Raw genomic sequence first — 7736 nt, 5'->3', positions numbered from 1 at the left:
ATTAAATCGAATATTTCGCTTGTTACTGTAATCCACCTGGGAATTCCGTGGTATGACGTAGCTGTTTGCCTCCTTGGTTGCTGCATCGTGTGTTCGGCAATAGTGCTGCCGGACAGTGTTTCCAGAGATTAATGTCCTGAAAAAAAGAGAAAAATAACCGAACGGGAAGCCCCTAGTGTGGTTTAAGCCGCGTCTTGGGGCGTGCCGCAGTTGTTCCCCCCTCCCCACCTGTGCCCATGGTATTTTTAATGCGTAATTATGTATGTGTGGCACGAGCTTCGCCGTTGGGCTGGGATTGGGGTGGCCGCCGTATTGCTACGTGAGCTCAGATCGCGCCAGGAGGTCTATTTGCCAATTGCTCCGAGCGCGCTTGAAGGTGTCCGGGCTTTGAAGCGCCAAACTGGTCGATTGCCTTGAGAGGCTGCTTTGCGCTTCTGCTGCAAGGGCCGCGGTGTGCTCCTCTGTTCGGAGAGATCGCTTTGTGTTTCCATTGACTGTAATAACTCCGCGAGGTCCTGGCATCTTGAGCTTGAGGTATGCATAATGCGGTACCGCATTGAATCTAGCAAATGCGGTTCGCCCGAGCAGCGCGTGATAACCACTGCGGAACGGGACTATATCGAAGATTAACTCTTTGATTCGGAAGTTATCCGGGGATTCGAAGACCACTTCCAGTGTAATTGAGCTTGTGCAATGGGCCTCTACACCTGGAATGACGCCTTTAAAGGCTGTTTTTGTGGGTTTGATCCTTGAGGGGTCTATACCCATTTTGCGCACTGTGTCCTGATAAAGCAGGTTCAGGCTGCTGCCGCCATCCATAAGGACTTGAGTGAGGTGAAATCCGTTGATGATTGGGTCTAGGACCAGTGCGGCGAATCCGCCATGATGGATACTAGTGGGGTGGTCCCTGCGATCGAAGGTGATCGGACAGGAGGACCAAGGGCTGAACTTTGGGGCGACTGGCTCCAACGCATATACGTCCCTGAGCGCACGCTTCCGCTCCCTCTTGGGGATGTGGGTTGCGTATATCATGTTCACCGTCCGCACTTGTGGGGGAAACCTCTTCTGTCCTCCGGTGTGTGGCTGTTGGGGCTCCTCCTCGTCATTGCTATGCGGCCCCTTGTCCTTGTTTTCGGCAATTAACTTGTCGGCCTGCTTGAACACCCTACAATCCCTGTTGGTGTGATTGGTTGGCTTGTCTGGGGTGTCGTGTATTTGACACGAGCGATCGAGTATACGGTCCAAGCTAGACAGACCCGGTGTACTTTGTTTGAATGGCTTTTTCCGCTGACCGGGTTTAGAGCTTTTGAATCCGGCATTGACTGTCGTATCCTTGGTATTTTCGCTGTTAATGCGGCGCTTATGTTTGTTGCGACGTGACCTGCTATTGCCGTCCTTGGTATCAGAGGTACCATGGTTCTTTGATATGTTATTATTGCGAGCCAGCCAGCTGTCTTCTCCCGCACAAAAGCAGGTCATGAGCGTCGTGAGAGCTGCCATAGATTTCGGCTTTTCCTGACCAAGGTGCCGGGCTAGCCACTCATCTCGGGTGTTGTGTTTGAAAGCCGCTAAGGCCTCTGCATCCGGACAGTCAATGATTTGATTTTTCTTTGTAAGGATCCGAGTCCAGAATTGCCTGGCCGACTCTTCTGGCTGCTGAATTATGTGGCTCAAGTCATCGACGTCTGGTGGTCGCACATAAGTGCCCTGAAAGTTGTCGAGGAATGCGGCTTCCAGATCTTCCCAACAGCTAATGGAGTCCGCTGGCAAGCTGTTAAGCCAATGCCACGCTGGTCCTTTGAGCTTTAGTGGGAGATATCTGATGGCGTGTAAGTCATCACCGCGGGCAATGTGGATGTGGAGGAGGAAATCCTCGATCCATACTGCGGGATCTGTTGTGCCGTCGTATGATTCAATATTTACAGGTTTGAAACCTTCTGGGAATTGATGATCCATTACTTTGTCTGTGAAGCATAAGGGGTGTGCGGCGCCTCTATAGTGGGCTATATCGTGACGCAGCTCGAATGGGTCTTGCCCGCTGTGTTCGGCCCGGCCAGATTTGCTTTTACTGTATCCGGCGTGACGTTTATTGTCTCACAGAGTTGTGCACCCTCGTGATCCGTAGATCGATCTTGCATGCTTTGCTTTGTCCTCCAATATGTCTCACATGTCTGGCGTATCTCCCCATGCCTTTTTATTTGAATGGCGTCGGGGTAGAGGCTGAGTTTTTGGCTGGAATGCCTCTCTATCGCGGCCACGAGGTGGCCGATCAGCCGTATCATACGCTTCTTCCTCCAGCCGGGGCAGTAACCTGCACTTTGGGTAATTCTTGGAGGGGCGCTCGAGTTTATATTCCTCGGCCGCGAGGACTTCAGTCCATCTGTCAGTTAGCAGATCTTGATCAGCTTGAAGCTGTTGCTGCTTTTTCTTCAGGCTATTTGTCGTGGCCATAAGCCGGCGCTTGAAGCGCTCTTGTTCGATGGTATCCTTTGGTACGGCGAATTCATCGTCGCCGAGGCTTGCCTCGTCTTCGAAGGGGGGCATGTAATTGTCATCCTCCTCCTCTCTGTCTGCCGCTCTTTCAGGAGGGCTGGCTCCTCCATCCTCCTGCTCTAAATCTTGCTGGAGGGGATTGTTGTTGTCTTCGGCACTATCCGGAGTGTTATTATCTCCTGTGCTGGTATCACCACTTTTGCTTTGGCAGGACTTAGAGCGGCGCCGCTAACGTCGGCGCTTGGGTTGCTTCTTGGAGGGGTCATCCTCTGTTATCTCGTCGCCATTGCCTTCTTTGGGTGTATACACCATGTATATGTCGATAACGAGGTGGCTTTCCAGTGCCCTATGGGCGCTGGTTCATGTTCGTCTCCTACATCGTCGTCCATACCATCGATGTCTTCGTAGTCAAAGTCGAGCATGTCAGTTAAATCATCGATAGTGGCTACGAAGTGGGTGGTGGGTGGGCGTCGAATTTCTTCGTCGTCCGCATCCCAATCCTGTTGGCCATAGTTCAGCCAGGGCTCTCCTGACAAAGAGAGAGACTTTAGTGAATTCAGAATGTCGCCGAAGGGCGAGTGTTGAAAGATATCCGCGGTGGTGAATTCCATGATCGGCGCCCAGTCGGATTTGATTGGCAGGGGCGCGGACGGTTCGGAGTCCGGAAAAGAGTCCGGCACCTTGGAGTCACGAGCTTCGCAGAGGATTAGGCTGGTGTTCGGCTCGATCGCCGTTGAGACTGTAGCCCCTGAGGTGGTGTCTAGCCACCCGTCCTCGACTGGCGCAGTTGGCACCGAGCTAAGGGTCGGAGTGATGCGGGCGCGGCCTCTGGGGTACTGTTCGGCGGTAGAGCTAGGTCATACCCATCGTGACAGTGCAGCGCGCCCGACTGTGGCTCGAATCCGTCAAAGATCAAGTCTCCGCGGATGTCGGCCGTGTAGTTCAAACTTCCAAATCTGACCTGATGGCCAGGGGCGTAGCTTTCAATCTGCTCCAGATGGCCAAGTGAATTAGCCCGCAGTGCAAAGCCGCCGAACAAGAAGATCTGTCCGGGGAGAAAGGTCTCGCCCTGGAACGCATCATGGTTGATGATCGGAGGAGCCATCGGGCCTAAAGGTGACGACACAGAGGAACTCTCAATGAATGCACCAATGTCGGTGTCAAAACCGGTGAATCTCGGGTAGGGGGTCCCAAACTGTGCATCTAGGCCAGATGGTAACAGGAGGCAGGGGACACAATGTTTTACCCAGGTTCGAGCCCTCTTGATGGAGGTAAAACCCTACGTCCTGCTTGATTAATATTGATGATATGGGTAGTACAAGAGTAGATCTACCACGAGATGAGAGAGCCTAAACCCTAGAATCTAGCCTATGGTATGATTGTATGTTCTCCTACGGACTAAAACCCTCCGGTTTACATAGACACCAGAGAGGGTTAGGGTTACACAAGGTCGGTTACAAAGGAGGAGATATCCATATCCGCATTGCCTAGCTTACCTTCCATGCCAAGTACAGTCCTATCCAGACATGAGACAAAGTCTTCAATCTTGTATCTTCATAGTCCAACAGTCCGGCCGAAGGATATAATCCGGCTGTCCGGAGACCCCCTAATCTAGGACTCCCTCAGAAACCTTCTGACATGCGAGGTGTTCCCAGGGGACTGGCTGAGCATCGTTTGCGAGTCGACCCAAAGGTGAAACCAGTCAAAGAACATCTTCGACAGTCCGCCGTACAGAAGAGGAAGGCAATCAGTGAAGAAGTGGCTCGGCTTTTGGCAGCTAAGTTTATCCAGAGATTTACCACTCCGAGTGGTTAGCTAATGTTGTCATGGTCCCAAAGAAGGACGACTCACTTCGCATGTGCATCGACTTCAAACATATCAATCGGGTCTGCCCAAAAGATTACTTTCCTCTCCCTCGCATCGACCAAATAGTCGACTCGACTATGGGGTGTGAGCATTTGTCCTTTTTGGACGCTTATTCCGGGTATCATCAGATCCGTCTGTATGGACCCGATGAGATAAAAACAGCTTTCATCACCCCATTTGGGTGCTTCTGTTATGTCACTATGCCATTCGGTTTGAAGAACGCCGGAGCCACATTCACGAGGATGATCCAGAAGTGTCTGCTCACTCAAATCAGTCGGAATGTGGAAGCATACACAGATGACATTGTGGTCAAGACATGAAAAGGTTCCGACCTACTAGCTGACCTTGCTGAAACTTTTGCCAACCTCAGAAGGTATGGTATCAAGCTTAATCCATCAAAGTGCACATTTGGAGTTTTAGGCGGGAAATTACTCGATTTCCTCGTTTCCTAACGGGGGATCGACGCTAACCTAGAGAAAGTGGGTGACATACTCCGGATGAAACACCCTGTGTGTGTGCATGATGTCCAGAAGCTTACTGGTTGTTTGGCCGCCCTAAGTCGATTCATTTCTCGCCTCGGTGAAAAGGCACTACCTCTTTACCGACTGATGAAGAAGTCAGATAAGTTCGAGTGGACTCCTGAAGCTGATGCAGCATTTGCAGAGCTCAAAGCCCTACTTTCCACCCAGCCGGTGCTTGCTGCTCCAATCAGCAAAGAGCCTTTACTGCTTTACATTGCAGCCACTGGACAAGTCGTGAGTAAAGTACTTACGGTCGAGCGGGAAGAAGAAGGAAAAGCTAACAAAGTTCAGCGCCTAGTATACTATGTCTCTGAAGTTTTGACTCCATCAAAGCAAAGATATCCATATATGACCACGAAGAAGGTTGCACATTACTTCTCTGATCACTCCATTATAGTCGTCAGCGACCCTCCATTATCAGAGATTCTGAACAATAGAGATGCAACTGGTCGAATGGCAAAGTGGGCGATTGAACTCCTTCCCTTAGATATCAAGTTCGAGGCAAAGAAAGCTATCAAGTCCCAAGCAATAGCAGATTTCCTCGCCGAGTGGATTGAACAACAACTGTCGACTCAAGTACACTCGGAGCACTGGACCATGTTCTTTGATGGTTCCAAGATGCTGAATGGTTCCGGTGCTGGGGTGGTACTGGTATCCCCCGAGGAGACAAGCTCAGATTTGTCCTCCAGATTCACTTTGATTCCTCCAATAACGAAGCATAATATGAAGCACTCTTGTATGGGTTGTGTATGGCCATCTCACTCGGCATCCGTCGCCTCATGGTCTACGGCGACTCAGATTTGGTAGTCAATCAAGTGATGAAGGAGTGGGACATCATAAGCCCAGCCATGACTGGTTACTGCAACACGGTGAGGAAGTTGGAAAAGAAGTTTGAGGGGTTAGAGCTCCATCATGTACCTCGACTGAAAAATCAAGCAGCAGATGATTTAGCAAAGATAGGCTCCAAGAGAGAAGCTATTCCCAGCAATGTGTTCCTGGAGCATATTCATGCACCTTTAGTTCAAGAAGATCCTTTCACTGAAGAGCCCCCGTAGCCTAGGAGTGCCACAGATCCGACTGAAGTCGAGGTCCCAACCATGGTTGACTTGATCATGGAGGTGTTGGTCATCACTCCCGACTGGATAGTGCTATACACTGCATATATCCTTAGGAAAGAGCTCCTAGATGATGAAGAAGAGGCTCGACAGATCGTCCGTCGATCCAAGGCCTTTACTGTAATAAGAGGACAACTGTTCAGAGAAAGTGCAACTGGGGTCAGCCAGAAATGCATAACACCAGAAGAAGGCCGAGTGATCCTACACGACATCCATTCGGGGACCTGTGGTCACCATGCGTCCTCTCGTACCATTGTGGCTAAAGCATACCGAGCTGGATTTTATTGGCCACGAGAAAATGAAATGGCGAAAGATATAGTCGACAGATGTGAAGGCTGTCAGTTCTACTCCAATATGTCACACAAACCTGCATCAGCCCTGAAGACCATTCCACTTGTCTGGCCCATTGCTGTTTGGGGATTGGACATGGTTGGTCCACTGAGGACTGGTAGGAGCGGCTTCACTCATGTGCTTGTAGCAGTCGACAAGTTTACCAAATGGATCGAAGCCAAGCCTATTAAGAATCTTGAAGCTGGTACGGTTGTCAGCTTCATAGAGAGTTGATATTCAGATATGGGGTTCCGCACAGCATCATCACTAACAATGGATCGAACTTCGATTCTGATGAGTTCAGAACCTTCTGCGCCTCACAAGGCACACGAGTCGACTATGCTTCAGTGGCCCATCCCCAGTCGAATGGACAAGCAGAAAGAGCAAATGGCCTAATTCTCAAAGGACTGAAACCCTGACTGATGCGAGATCTCAAGCACGCAGCGGGCGCCTGGGTTGATGAACTTCCATCAGTTCTCTGGGGATTGGGGACAACTCCCAATCGGTCGACTGGCCGAACTCCATTCTTCTTGGTCTATGGGGCTGAAGCTGCTCTACCGAGTGACTTGCTTCATGATGCACCATGAGTTGAGCTCTTTTCTGAAGATGAAGCAGAACAAGCTCGGCAAGACGCAGTCGACCTCCTAGAGGAGAAAAGAGAGATGGCCTTGATCCGGTAGACCATTTATCAGCAAGACTTGCGTCGATTCCACGCTAGACACGTGAAGGGTCGAGCCTTTCAAGAGGGAGACTTGGTTCTTCGAGTGGATCAGCAGAAACCACACAAGCTCGCCCCAGCTTGGGAAGGTCCCTTCATTGTCACCAGAGTGCTCCACAATGGAGCATACCACCTTTACAATGTTGAGCATAAGAAGGACGAGCCACGGGCTTGGAATGTGGAGCTGCTCCGCCCCTTTTATACTTAAGTACTCATTCAAATAAAATGTAATAAGAAATACCTTTGTAATTTGTTTATCAAAGACAAGAGCTTTACAGTCCTCTGGCACGATTGTTGTTGCTTTTATTTACGTCTGAAAACCCCCAGTGGGTGACTTAGCTACGAATCCGTTTCGCCTAAGTTCGAAAGAAAATCTTACCGAGTGGTGAGCAAGCCTCTCACTCGGGGGCTTAGCTGCAAATCCGTTTCGCCTAAGTTTTCAAAATCCTACCGAGTGGTAAGCCAGCCTCCCACTCGGGGGCTTAGCCGCAGTCCAGTACTCGCCTTAGTTTAAAAAATCCTACCGAGTGGTGAGCAACCCTCCCACTCGTAGGCATAGTTGCAGTCCAGTACTCGCCTAAGTTTAAAAAATCCTACCGAGCGGTGAGCAACCCTCCAACTCGGGGGCTTAGCTACAGTCCAGTACTCGCCTAAGTTTAAAAAATCCTACTGAGTGGTGAGCCAGCCTCCCAC

This window comes from Triticum aestivum, chromosome 7A (genome assembly GCF_018294505.1).
Source record: "Triticum aestivum cultivar Chinese Spring chromosome 7A, IWGSC CS RefSeq v2.1, whole genome shotgun sequence".
Classification (NCBI taxonomy): Eukaryota; Viridiplantae; Streptophyta; class Magnoliopsida; order Poales; family Poaceae; genus Triticum; species Triticum aestivum.
This window is presented reverse-complemented; position numbering follows the sequence as displayed.